General features: G+C 38.7%; 1 long non-coding RNA gene across 1 annotated transcript in view; it reads right to left on the bottom strand.

Annotated features, from left to right (window-relative positions):
• Positions 1–14807, bottom strand: part of LOC139179427 (uncharacterized) — a 69059-nt gene that overhangs the window by 14119 nt on the left and 40133 nt on the right. The window contains exon 2 of the long non-coding RNA XR_011563795.1: positions 7796–8012. This is a non-coding gene — a long non-coding RNA (uncharacterized lncRNA). The remainder of the gene's footprint in view (positions 1–7795; positions 8013–14807) is intronic.

The raw sequence follows: 14807 nt of genomic DNA, 5'->3' as shown, positions 1-14807 counted from the left end.
AAGGAAGCTCTGTTGACTTCTTTTCATGAGTACAAAACGGTGGGAATGAGAAGGTTGAACTCCTCCGTTTGCCCAGCAGAGGAGAAGAGTGATGAAAGAGAAGGGATTGTGTAAGAGAATGCAATGTGTATAAGCAGATTATCGCTTGCATTCGGTGTGAAGTTCTCCGGTAATAACAATGACCAATTTAGTTTACTTCAAGCTATTCATATCCTTGGGGATTTGCTTTGTCTCGTTTTGTTTTTTTGTTTTAAGATGGGAAAGGAGGGGGTGCCATGAAGAGGAGGGAGGAATTATAACACAGTACAGAGCCAGCCGGGCTTCCAGCTCCACGGCAGAGGCCCATCCCACCACATTCCTCCAGGCGGGATCGACTGGCCAGATGAAGAGCTTCAAGGTCATCAAAGGAAGTAGAAATGAGGAGTTGCCTGAATGTGTGTTGATTGGTGCGTTGCACAGAGCAAGGATGAAACATAAAACTCAAAGGGAAAGGGCAGAGCAGATGAGGAATTATATTCCTGAAGAAACCGTGCGCTTTGAGAACTGTGAAATGTCATTGGCAGGTAGCCCATTCCTTTCAAGAAAATGTGAAGTATGTGCACTGCAGACAAAGGGGACCCACTGTAAACATGGCTCAATAACTCTTTCAAACGAGAGAGAGGCTTCGTATTTACCTTTCAGAGACGCTGGGTCACCCTGCCTCACACTGAAAGAAGGAAATGTCTCTAACACCTTAAAATTTTGAGTGCATACCACATACCACAAAACTTGAATATGGCTGATAATGGGCACGGCGGTCACTGAAAGGTAACCAGCTCAGCAAAGGCATTCGTGTGGTGATGATGTGTTCTGGTGACTTGAATCGATGCCCCGTCCCCAGACATCAGAGTGTATTCCTCTATCTAAAAGGTAAATTTACTAATAGAATCAGACTCTTTTTTTTTTTAAACCTTCAAATCCAAAATGAAAAGTGGGTGAGAACTTTCTGGGATGCCCCACACCTGCTTCCCACCTACACAGAGACAACCTGATGTGCTAACAGTTCTTAAAGACTTCAGTCAGATTCTCCTAGAAAAATAACAGGTGGGATTCTAAAATAAGAGACGGGATTCTAAAATGGTTGATGCCGTAATCTTCTATTGCACTCTGTATTGGGAGGAGGGAGAAAGAAAATGAAGATTACTAAGTGAATAGATGGGCAAATAGCTGAATAAAATCTGGGATAGCCAGAGTTGGATGTTATTCAGCAATCTAAACAGCAATAAAATACTAATACACACTACAGCTCCAGGAGATAGTGAAGGAAGGGAAGCCCGGTATGCTGCAGTCTATGGCATCACAAAGAGTCAGACATGACTTAGCGGCTGAACAACAACAACAAATGCCAAGTGAGAGAGGCCAATGAAAAAGAAAGAAAGAAACATATTGTGTGATTCTGCTGCTGCTGCTGCTAAGTCTCTTCAGTCGTGTCCGACTCTGTGCGACCCCATAGACGGCAGCCCACCAGGCTCTCCCATCCCTGGGATTCTCCAGGCAAGAACACTGGAGTGGGTTGCCATTTCCTTCTCCAATGCATGAAAGTGAAAAGTGAAAGTGAAGTCGCTCAGTCGTGTTTGACTCTTAGCGACCCTATGGACTGCAGCCCACCAGGCTCCTCCATCCATGCGATTTTTCCAGGCAAGAGTACTGGAGTGGGGTGCCATTGCCTTCTCCATTGTATACTTTAGATGGGTAAATTTTATGATATGTAAATGATAACAGTTGTTTGTTTTTTGAGTTAATGGATAATTTGGTAGAAGCAGTGACTAATTTGATTCTATAAGATTTTAAGAAAAGAAAGAAGATTTTAAAAAATGAACATATATGACTACCGCCTATACTTCCTTGGATAGGTCTACACCTAATGTAACTAATAATAACACTTTTCTTCTTAACTAAGATACTTCACCCACTCCACCCAGAGTTATCTGTGCATGTATTTCTCATCCCCCTGACTGTGAGGTCTTAGAAGAGAGTATACCTTTTGTATTTATTTTCTGCCATCCTCAGTGTCATGCACAGTAGCTTTCAGAGACACTTAATGAATATTTTCTGATTCAGAAACATAATCTTTAGAAGAAAGAGCTTGAATGGGACAGGAGGAAAGATGAAGCATTCAAAGAAGTTAGATGGTGTATAGACAGACTTTGCTTTTTAGAAAACCAACTTCCAAATAAAGGTTTATTCAAGAGAAAGCAGCTTTAGAGAGAACCAAAGTCCTTGAGGGATGGAAGAGAAGTCTAGGTAAAAATGAAATACCAGAAACAAAAATTTTTCAGTTAATACATCACAATATTTCATTTATGTATGCATTTTTCCTGTGTACCACTACCACTCTTAACACACACACACACACACACACACACACACATCCACACATACATTCATGTGGGGAACCACACACAAGAGCAGAAGGCAATGGTGAGTGGAGGGACACACCTTTAACTGATCAATATTTATCGATATATAAAACTCAGTCCTCTGGGCCTGCAATGACACACGTCACTGCAAGGACAGCTCAGCTGGAACATGCTCTTCTGTGTCATAAAGTATACTTCTGGAACCAAAACCACCAACTAGAATGGTCAACCAAGTGTTTCCGCTAGTCACATTTTTTGTCTGATGTCTCGGACAAAGCTGTGTTAAGACCTTAAGATTCAGTTACTCCAAGGAGTAGAGTCCATGCAGCTACTCATGTTGGCAGCAGTGTTAAGAACAAAGGCTCACTTATCAAAATAACCAAGTAAATATGTTATATTTAAATTTGAAAAGGAAAGAAAGGAAGGCTTTGACATTTTTTTTCCTAGTCTGCAAAAAGGGAGGAAGGAAGAAAGGAAGGAAAGGAAAAAGGAAGGAAGACAACAACCCTTGAAAACAGTAAAAACACTAATTAAATGGGTAGAAAAACAGCATCAATCCAATTTTACAGTTAATTTGTATGGGAAGCTGGAAAAGCTAAGGGATAGCAACTATTGCCACATTTTAAAAAATTATTATGAAGAAACACTGAATAATTATTCTGACTCTTCAGAGAACAGAGAAACAAAGAAAATGCACTTAAGTTGCGAGAAAAAGAAACTTCAATTAGCCACAAAGTAAACTTGTCAACAAGGATAACTCACACGTTCCTAAGAGAGCTCACACACCATTCATCCCCATGGATGTCTGAGAAGGCAATTACTATTGTTCTTAGCTGGAGTAAATATAGACCTGTCCAAGGCAAGAGGCTGAACCAGGAACCACTTCTGCTCCCTTCCTGATCTCTGATTTTATTCGATTTTCCTATTGCTTATCTTCTAAATGTGCTTGTAATAACCTGCCCTCTTGCTAGTACCTTCTTGTAAATGAGATGCCTATCTGGGTTTATCCCAGCTAAATAAACTGAATTCAATAAAACCCATCCTGGGTTATCCTCCAAGAGAGTTATTACTTCACTAACATGCTACTGTTGCTACCGTTACCTAATGCTTTAACTTCTCCTTTAGGCTTGAGTTATGCTACGTCGTTGTATATCTAAGATAAGAGGCTGTCTGGAGTCTGTTCAATGTTATCGCATAATACACAGTGACTTTTTTATTGAAGGCACTCCGAGAGTACCTCTGCACTGATGCAGATTTCACTGAAACTAATTCAGAGACTCTGAGTGTGTGTACATGCATGTGTATACAAATTCACATATACATATATGTTAAAGAATATACATGTATTTTTAAAAGATAAATGTTGAACTGAAACAAGTCATGATGTTACTCTTAGTGCATGCTCAGTTGCTCAGTCGTGTCCGACTCTTTATGATCTCATGGACTACAGCCCATCAGGCTTCGCTGTCCATGGGATAGCCCAAGCAAGAATACTGGAGTGGGTTGCCATTTCCTCCTCCAGGGAATCTTCCCAACCCAGGGACTGAACCCACATCTCTAGTATCTCCTGCACTGGCAGGCGGATTCTTTACTACTAGCACCACCTGGTAAGCTCATTACTCTTCACAGTTAGCTAATCATCTGCATTGATCTGTCAGATCAGTACATCCCGTGTTTAATCTAATTTAAAGCTTAAAGTGGTGACCCTAGTCTCTTAAGTACATGCCAGCACACTGGGAGTTTGCTGTCTCGCCATGCTGATCAACCCAACCTCTGCCCAGTTTCTGCCACCTCAGATCTCTGAAGGTACAGCAATCCCTGGCCATAAGGTCCCTAGACTGCTAGGCCTTCTTGAGTTAAAAATGGGCTGTTGTGATAGACTGTCCATGTTTCTAAAGTCCTAATGGCAATTTTTACATCTCCTACAAGGTTACAATTAGCAAACAATCTGCTTTCTTTGACTTTGAGTTTTACTAAGTCCTTATATAATCCTGATTGCTTCATACCTATCGAAACCTCTGGTTAGCATGGGACATGATTTTTATGAGTCAATTACTGGGGGAAATTAATTAGTCCTTAAAATTGTAGTTTGATAGGAAAATATTTGAAAACATAGGACTCTGAAAAATTATGTAATTCCCCTGATGACAATAGAGGCATACCCAGACATCCAATGAAATAGAAGTCCAACTAAAAATAAAAAAGAGTAAAAATACATGCCAAACTCCTTCCACTTCCTGCCCTATGATTCAGGGCCCAAATTCAACATGAATTTGAAAAATTCTATAACAATTTCTTTGTTACATAGACCAATATTTCTGAGGCAGCTAGAGAAATATTCTACATCTTTTTCTGTTGCCCATCTCCTTTCATGCATTCAGAGACCACAGCTTCCGGGGGAAAAATGTGCAATAAGTAGGTAGAAGGTTAGCACTGGCACTTTCGTGCTTCCAACCGGGGACAAAGATAGGAAAAATTTCTCTTTTTGCTGCGTGGAACCTATGAGTTTTTGTGTACTCCATTACTCCCGAGTAATGAGGAAACAGGTATACACATACAGATAGATCGATCTATCTATGAAGAGCTGACTCATTGGAAAAGACTCTGATGCTGGGGGCGGATAGGGGGCAGGAGGAGAAGAGGATGACAGAGGATGAGATGGCTGGATGGCATCACTGACTCGATGGACATGAGTCTGAGTGAACTCCGGGAGTTGGTGATGGACAGGGAGGCCTGGCGTGCTGCGATTCATGGGGTCTCAAAGAGTCGGACACGACTGAGTGACTGATCTGATCTGAACTGAACTGATACATATGATATATATCACATTTTCTTATCTTTCATCAGTTGAAGACACTAAGTTCTTTCCACATCTTGACTATTGTAAGATATGAATATATTAGCCATAGAAATGAAATCCTGCTGTTTCCTTCAATGTGAATGTACCTAGAGAGTATTATGCCTAGTGAAATAAGTCTGACAGAGAAATATAAATACTGTATATCATTTACACATGGATTCATTAAAAACTATGTATATAGCAAAACAGAAACAGACTCACAGATATAGAAAATGAACTAGTGGTTATTAGTGGAAAGAAGGAAGAGGGGAGCAGCAAGATAGGGGTATGGAATGAAGAGATACCAACTACTAGTATAAAATAGATAAGCAAAAAGGATACGTTGTACGGCACAGGGAATTATAGCCATTATTTTATAATAATTTTTAATGGAGTACAATCTATACAAATACTGAATCATCTGAAACTAATATAATATTGTAAATAAACTATACTTCAACTTAAAAAACCCAAGACTATGTATACCTACAATAGTCTACCTTTCTCCTCATGAGCTTTAGAAATCATTTTTGATGACTGGAAAGAAAAATCATAACACTATATGACATTTAAGATATTTAAACGTGGGCAAAGTAAAGAAACCTAAATGAAAATAAGATTTCCACACTTCCTTTGAAGTTGCAAAATGTTGACACTAGAATGTGATGTCACATATGCATATGGTAATACGCAGAGCAACCACTAAGAAAATTAAACTAAGAGATATACTCAAAAACATTAAAAATAATTTCAAATGGTGTTCTGAAAATATGTTCAAGTAATACATAGAAAGGCAAACAGAGAGGAGAGGATTAAGAAACAAGGAAACAAACAGAAAACAGGTAACAAATGGCAGACTTCAGTCTTAACATACCAATAATTACCTTAGGTATAAATGATCTCATTATACCAATTAAAAGGTAAAGATCGAATATAATTAAACATGCAGTTACCATAGGACCCAGCACTTGGGCAGGACTACACACTTGGGCATTTATCCCAGAAAAGTGAAAACTTGTGTTCATACAAACCTGTACACAAATGTTCATCATAGCTTTATTTAAATAGCCAAAAACTAAAAACAACCCAGATGATCTTCAATGGGTGAATGGTCCAAGAAACTGTGGTATATCCATACTGTGGAATACTACTTAGCTAATAAAAGAAACAAACTATTGTCACACATGACAGCCTAGATGAATAGCAAGGAAATTATGCTAAGTTAAAAAAGCCAATCCCCCCAAATTGTACACTGTATGATTTCATTCATATAACATGCTCAAATTGAAAAACTATAGAAATGGCAAAGAATACACGACTTTTATGAAATAACCAAAAATGTAAATACTGAGTGATAGAGAAAATTAAGGTATTAATTTTTCAGTTTTGATAATGTCTCTATGGTTATTGTTAAAGTTCTGACATTTAAGGATACATATTGAAATTTTTATGAATGAAATATGATATCTTGGATTTGTTTCAAAATAATATAGGGAGTGGATGGGAGAGTGAAAAGTCTAGAATTCACCGTGGATTCATGGCTGTTGGGGCAAGATATGGGTATGTGTTCATTATATTGTTCTGCCTACTTTTGTACGTGTTCAAGCCACCATTAAATAATTATTAAATAGTAAAAACACTTGGAAAATAGTTATTAAAAACTGAATGTGGAGACTTCCCTGGTGGTCCCGGGGTAAAACTCTGTGCTCCCAATGCAGGGGCCCCGGTTCGATCCCGGTCAAGGAATATGTCCCACGTGCCACAACTAAGAGTTTGCATGCTGAGACTAAAGATCTGCATGCTGCAACTAAGACCCAATGCAGCCAGATAAGTAAATAAATATTTTTAAAACAAAACAATGTAGATTTATATTATTTTAAATAAACATACAACGTATAAACGTAATAAATAAGTAAGTGTTAGTCGCCCAGTCGTGCCCGAGTCTTTGCAACCCCATGGACTGCAGCCCACCAGACTCTTCTGTTGATGAGATTTTCCAGGCAAGGATACTAGAGTGGGTTGCTATTTCCTTCTCCAGGGGATCTTCCCGACCCAGGGATCAAACCCAGGTCTTCTGCACTGCAGGCAGATTCTTTACCGACTGAGCTACAAGGGAAGCCTTATAAACGTAATATGTTTTATCTGAAACCTATGGAAATAATAATAAAGACCAAGAACCATGGAGTGGTAAGGAGGAAGTTAAATTGCATTAAAGAATTTGTTTTAAATAGGGATAACTCAAAAGATACCTCTTAATTCTGACTCTGTCAGAACATACTATTACAACTAATAAACCAAGAAAAATTGGTAAACCTTACTACTCTAAAACTAAAATCACAAGAAAGCACCACAGTAAGAAGTTTTCATAGGAAATTAGAACCAGAGCTTTAAAAAACAGGTAACTCTTGTATTACTTAAACTTACTCAGAATATATAAAAAGAAGGTGCATGAGTTATCCATTGTTGCTTAAGACACTGCCTCAAAACTTAGTAATTGCAAACAACAAACTTTATTATCTCACAGTTTCTGATGGTTAGAAACCTAGGAGTAGCTTACCTGGATGGTTCTGGGTCAGGATATCTCACCAGGCTATACTCAAGATGTTGGCAAGGGCTGTAGTCACCTTGAGGTTCAGCTGGAGGGGCGTCTATTACCAAGCTCATTCACACGGCTTTTGGTGGACCCCAGAAGATCTACTTCCAAGTTCACTCATGATGGCTTCTCCATGGGATTGTCTCATGACATAGCAGCTGAATTCTCCCAATAGGAGAACCTGAGAGAGTGTACAACATGGAAGATAAATTATTTTAAGAACCTAATCTTGGAAATAACTTTCCATGGCTACTTCCATGTCTGATTCAATAGAAATAAGTCTATAAATTCAATCCACATTCAAGAAATGGAGATTGCACAGGAGCAAGAATACCAGAAGTGTGGTCATCTTATAATTTGCCTACCATGGAAGGCAATCCATTCAATTCAATTTATTAGACTGACACCAAAACTGAAAAGAACAATACAAGAAAATTTTGGATTTGCAAATATCCAAAATATTTCAGACAGAATCCATAGCATATTAAAAGAATAATATACCATGGCCAACTGAGGAGTATTCTAGAAATTCAAGATTTCATATTAGAAAGTATATCAATAACAACCACCATATGAATACAACAAAAAATAATTTGATAATTTTACATGTGCTGAAAAAAAATTTGATATAATTAAACACCTGTTGTTGATGAAAACAAACTGCCCAATAGCATAGTAATGTAAGGTTATAATTAGGGTAGGCTAAATTGCTGTAACAAATGTATCCAAATGATAATGCCTATATTACAATAAAAACGTATAATTTATGTAAGTCATAGCATATGATGGATGTTCTTGATCTGCTTCTCCACACCATTACTAATTCAGAGGAAAAGTAAGTTATGAGCAGTTATTAGTTGCTGTTAGAAAAATAGAGAAATTAAGTAAAGTTGCAATTTACAAAATTAATATGCAAACATGGGTCATGTTTTTATATACTAATAACAAACTATCAGAAAGAGACATTTTAAAAAAAATCTCATTTACAATCCCCTCAAAAAGAATAAACTATCTGTAAATAAATTTAACCAAGGATCTGAAAGACCTGTACACTGGAAATCAGACATTAATGAAAAATATTGAAGACACTAACAAATGGAAAGATATTCCATGCTCATGGATTGGAAGGATTACTATTAACAAAATGCCCAAACTCCTCAAAGCTATGTAAAGATTCAATACAATTCCTATGAAAATTTCAATGGCATTTTTCATTAAAATAGAACAATCCTAAAATTTGTGTAAAACCACTGAAGACCCCAAATATTCCAAGCAATCTTAAAAAAGAACACAGGTGGAAGCATCACGCTCCCTGGTTTCTAACTATAATCATCAAAACAGTATGGCATTGGTGTAAAAACAGACAAACAGATCAGTGAAACATACAAACACAGTGGAATATTATTGCCATAAAAATGAAGGCAATGTTGCCATTTGTGACAAAAGATGGACTTCAAGGGCATTTTGTTAAGTGAAGTAAGTCAGACTGAGAAAAACAAATACGTATCATCTCACTTCTGCTGCTGCTGCTACTGCTAAGTCGCTTCAGTCGTGTCCGACTCTGTGCGACCCCATAGACGGAAGCCCACCAGGCTCCCCCGTCCCTGGGATTCTCCAGGCAAGAACACTGGAGTGGGTTACCATTTCCTTCTCCAATACTTCTACTTCTAACCAAAAATAAAACAAACTCACAGGTACACGGAAGCTATTGGTAGCTCCCAGAATGAGGAGAAGTGGGGTGGGGGTGGGGGACAAAAATGGATGAAGGAGTCAAAAGGTACAAACTTTCAGTTTCAAAATAAGTAAGTCATAGGGATATAATGTACAGCATGGTGACTATAGTTAATAATACTATATTGTGTTTGAAAGTGGCTAAAGAGCAACTCTTAAAAGTTGTCCTCACAAGAAAAAAAATTGTAACTAATTTATGGTGACAGATGTTGACTAGACAAAATTTTTTTTTAAGCTATGGGCGCAGGGTTAAACTAGTTCTGCCTGATACTAAAACATTAAAATTGCACATGTATTCATTTCCTATTGCTTCTATAAAGAATTATCACAAACTCAAACAACACAGATTTGTTTTATCTCTGGAGGTCAGAAGTCTGAAGTGGACCTTCCTGGGTTAAAATCAAGGTGGGGGCAGATCTGTGTTCCTCTCTAGAGGTTCTAGGGAGAATTCATTTCCTTAGCTTTTCCACCTTCTAAAGGCCATCACTTTCCTTGGCTCCTGGTCCCCTGCTTCTATCTTCAAAGCCAACAATGTTGCATTTCTCTAATCATTTTTCTGTAGTCACATTTATCTCTTACTCTGAACACAGATGGAAGAGTTTCTCTAATTTTAAGGACATTTGGGGTTGGATTTTGCCCATTCAGATGATCTAAGAAAAATCTCAAGGTCCTTACCATTTTTATGTTGGCAAAATCCCTTTTATGGTGACATACTCATAGGTACCAGAGAAGGCAATGGCACCCCACTCCAATACTCTTGCCTGGAAAATCCCATGGACAGAGGAGCCTGGTAGGCTGTAGTCCATGGGGTCGCTAAGAGTCGGACACAACTGAGCGACTTCACTTTCACTTTTCACTTTTCACTTTTATGCATTGGAGGAGGAAATGGCAACCCAGTCCAGTGTTCTTGCCTGGAGAATCCCAGGGACGGGGGAGCCTGGTGGGCTGCCGTATGGGGTCGCACAGAGTCGGACACGACTGACGCGACTTAGCAGCAGCAGCAGCACTCATAGGTACCAGGGGACAGGATGTGGCCATCTGGGAGACAGCATTACTTTGCCTACCATAGCATAATTCTAGGGCTTCCCTGGTGGATCAGAGGTAAAAGATTCTGCCTGCAATGCAGGAGACACAGGTTCAGTCCCTGGGAGGAAGATCCCCTGGAGGAGGGCACAGCAACCCACTCTGGTATCCCTGCCTGAAAATTCCCATGGATAGAGGAGCCTGGTGGGTTACCGTCCATGGGGTCACAAAGAGTCAGACACGACTGAAGTGACTAAGCATGAGTTTAATTCTAATTCATGTATAAACAGAGAAATAAAGTGTGATAGAAAATATCACAGTAATATTCTAGAAAGGCTGATAGTAGACTACAATAGACATAAGGGGTTATTTTGTTATTATAAATGTCAGTTTGAATCAGTGGGGAAATGATTGCTTATTTAATAGTTATTATTGAGATAACTGAATTACAGTTGGAAATTAGTTAAATTGGATACCAACCTCATATACTACAACAAAATTAATTCCAGATGGATCAAAGATTTAAATGTAAAAAGAGTTAAACCATAAAAACTAATACAAACTATGGAGGAAATCTTTATATTCTTATATTTTTATCATCAAAAGTTGATTCCAACTGCACATCTGATACTAACTGTTATTGTTATAACTCATCCTTTAGGCATATCAAGTGTAAGCCAGCAAAATTTGTGTGGGTAGATCCCTCTCTTCTTTCCACCTTTCCCTAGCAAATATTCTGGGAACTGAGGCATTTTTTTCCTGAATTAAGTTTGCTTCACTGTGACATCATTCCTTCTTCCTTTACCCGATACTCCCAACTTGACCCATAACCCAAACTACATTCTTTTCCCATTGGAACTTAGTTTTCCCCCAAAATGGTATTTTAACCACACAAAAGGAGCCTTCAAACTAAAGACTAATTTTTAAAATTCCTTAAACGTTATTGCAAAATCACTTGGCAAAGTGTCTGAGAATGATTGCAGACTGTTACCCTACCTGCCTTAGTTTTCAGAGATGCTGTATAGTATGAATGATTGGAAAGTGAGACTTCCTGCCGTAGGCACGTTTGTTTTCAAAACCTATTTTCTAGAATGATTGTTGACGCCTTGGTATCTATTCTTTTCCTTTGCTTATTAGATACCCTGCTTTAGAATATGACTCAGCAAAGTAGTACAGCTGCCATCTGCCTTTCACCCTTGATCTGGTTCATCCTCGAATCTTCATCTACCAGGAAATGTAATCGTTAAAATCAAAGTCCTGGAACTCAGGTCAAGAAAAACACATTTCCTGCAGGTTGTAGGCTTTATACCAGGGCAACCCATACATTTTGGTTTTTGGCTTTATTTTTTGTATCATTCACATTAGACATTTTTTTTTTTTTTTGGTAACTGTCAAGCAAGTGACACTTGTTGCCTATCACCAGGAGTAGGAGTCCAAACACTTCTGCCAACTGCATCTTGGTATCAGAGTCACTATGGAACACCTCATTACTCACACAGAGAAGAGCAGAACAAGGTAGGTCAGCTTTGGTAATGGGCACTTGTCCCCCACGGCCAGAGGACCCCTGCAGGCAACCACCATAGAGTGACCAACCTACAGGCACTTCTCCAGTGCCTAGAATGAAGGATTCTGCCCCCTCCCCACAGAGACAAATATAGTAGTGGTGCCCTCTGATACATGCTTAAACATGGCATCACCAACTCAATGGACATGAGTTTGAGCAAGATTCAGGAGGTAGTAATGGACAAGGAAGCCTGGTGTGCTGCAGTCCATGGGGTCGCAAAGACTCAGGCACAACTGAGCAACTGAACTGAACTGAACTAAACAGAATAAAGGTCCAAAACAGGGAAAGATATTCCGACACAAGGTGACAAGCCCAGCACAGGCTGTGAGGATTCCTCATGTCTTGGTAAAGAAGAGTTCCGGCCCTAAGGCTCATTTTTATGTGGCCAAGTAGGAGTCAGAAGACTGCATGCATGAGGCTATCTTTCCAGAAGTGGCCCTGTAACCAGTGATGACTTCCTCCTTCTCTGGGAATGGACCCATCCACAGACCATGTCTATTCATAAGGCCCCAATTTTCTCGCTATAGGCATAAGTTGATAGCTGATCTAAGATGCATAAGTAGTACATACAGTAAGAAGAAAACCTGACTGCAGTATTGAGAGAGAATTTCATGCAGAAGGTAGATTTTAGCTGCATCTGTACTTAGGGAAGGAGGTAGACAGAGGGAGGGGTGGGATAAGAGAGACTAGAGTGACCAAAGATCTAGTGACGAAAAAGTTCAATGAGCTATTTAGAGAAACAATGAGTAAATCAGTACGGGTAATCATACAGGAGAATTTGTATGATGAAGTAAGGGAATTAAAGTAAAAAAAAAAAAAAAGGCCCATCTTGTCCTGTTGAGAAACGAGAGTTAAGTGCTCATACTTTACTTACACTGGAGAAGAGCTAAGAGGGTATCTGTGTATATGGAGAATTGTCAATTAAAAGACCTCAAGCTTCCAAAAAACAAAACAAAACAAAAAAAGAATAAGGAAAGAAAAAGAGAAAAATAGGCCCACCTTATATATAATTTTGACTATTAGGCTAATGAACTCACCTATTATAGAGAATAGAAAATTATTTTAACAATTCAGATTGGCAAAGAATAAGTATTGTAGGACTATTTATCAGTAGCCTTGAACTGGGTAAATTGAAAGGAAAATAAGTTAAAAGTAAGAAATCATGTATGTGTAGTAGGTCTTTATTGTGATAATAGTAGAAGTTAGAAGCTCTACATGAGAACTTGCCTGGGGATATCTCATTGACCCTCACTGTCTCTTTGATTTTAGTGAACAAACAGAAGGATTTCTCTTATCACATTGAAGAAACTATGCATTTGATTTCAGACTGAAAAGAGAATTAGAAGTAACAATACAGGTAACCTTTAGCATATGTCTTAGTGCTTTTCTCATTTTCTCTTTTTCGGGGGGAAAGCCCTTGCTGGTATTTTGGGTGTTATTTCTGTTGTTTCAACACATTAGGTGGGGAACTGTTGCAGTTTTCACTCTGTCAATTCCATTGACCAAGAAACTATGTATTGCATTTCAGCTGATGCCTTCCATATTTGTATAGATCCCAAACCCCATAGTTCAGCAATGAGCCAAAAATATGCCATATGTGCATGCTAAAGGTCATTCCCCTGAAATGCCTCATACTAAACGGAATTTTATTTCTTGCCAAAAATATTGTGGGCGTCTGTCACAGTGTTTATCTTCTTTCCATCAACAGCAGCAGCGGCAGCAGCATCATAATACTTCACTTTCAACCTTGGATGACATCAGCAACTCTCTAGCATGCTTCTATGGATTTTCACCATATGCCTGGAAACTCAAGGCCACTGTTTCCACATTCCCCACCTCTTCGTCATCACAGATCAAGATTCACTTTCTTTGGAAACTCTGCCTGGTTAACCCTGCCTGCTAGCAAAAACACTGACTTAACCTTCATTGACTTAACAATAAAATTTTGTACTTGCAAATGTCTATTTCTTTTGCATTGGTTGGTTTCTGTCTTCTCCATTAGGTCACAAACTCTTTATGAGCTGTGAGTGTTCAAAAATGTCTCCTGACTGACCAGCTCCTATTTTTTGATAATATATGAACTTATCTTATTCTCATAACTTTTTTTTCTTGCATTGCTTTCATGGATTAATGTAATCAGAACACCTTCTGGCATTTTGAAAACACTAACAATGCTGAGGAAATGATTACTTTTTAAACATTTATTTTCTCTGTTCTCATGCTATAGTCCCCAAAGCAGACATAATTTTTCTTACTGCTGATGTTGTCAATCATGAAAACACTGGTATACCACAATATTGCTTCTCTTTTTAAGTTTCGATTTTTGGCCATGAGGCATGTAGGATCTTAGCTCTTCGACCAGGGATCAAGCCCATATCCTCTGCTTTGGAAGGCGAAGCTTTAACCATTAGACCAGCAGAGAAGTCCCCACATGCCCGTGTGAAAAGGAGTTCATCAAGGCTGTATATTGTCACCCTGTTTATTTAACTTATATGCAGAGTACATCATGAGAAACGCTGGACTGGAAGAAACACAAACTGGAATCAAGATTGCCGGGAGAAATATCAATAACCTCAGATATGCAGATGACACCACCCTTATGGCAGAAAGTGAAGAGGAACTCAAAAGCCTCTTGATGAAAGTGAAAGTGGAGAGTGA

This window comes from Bos indicus, chromosome 24 (genome assembly GCF_029378745.1).
Source record: "Bos indicus isolate NIAB-ARS_2022 breed Sahiwal x Tharparkar chromosome 24, NIAB-ARS_B.indTharparkar_mat_pri_1.0, whole genome shotgun sequence".
In the NCBI taxonomy this organism is placed as follows: domain Eukaryota; kingdom Metazoa; phylum Chordata; class Mammalia; order Artiodactyla; family Bovidae; genus Bos; species Bos indicus.
This window is presented reverse-complemented; position numbering and strand designations above follow the sequence as displayed.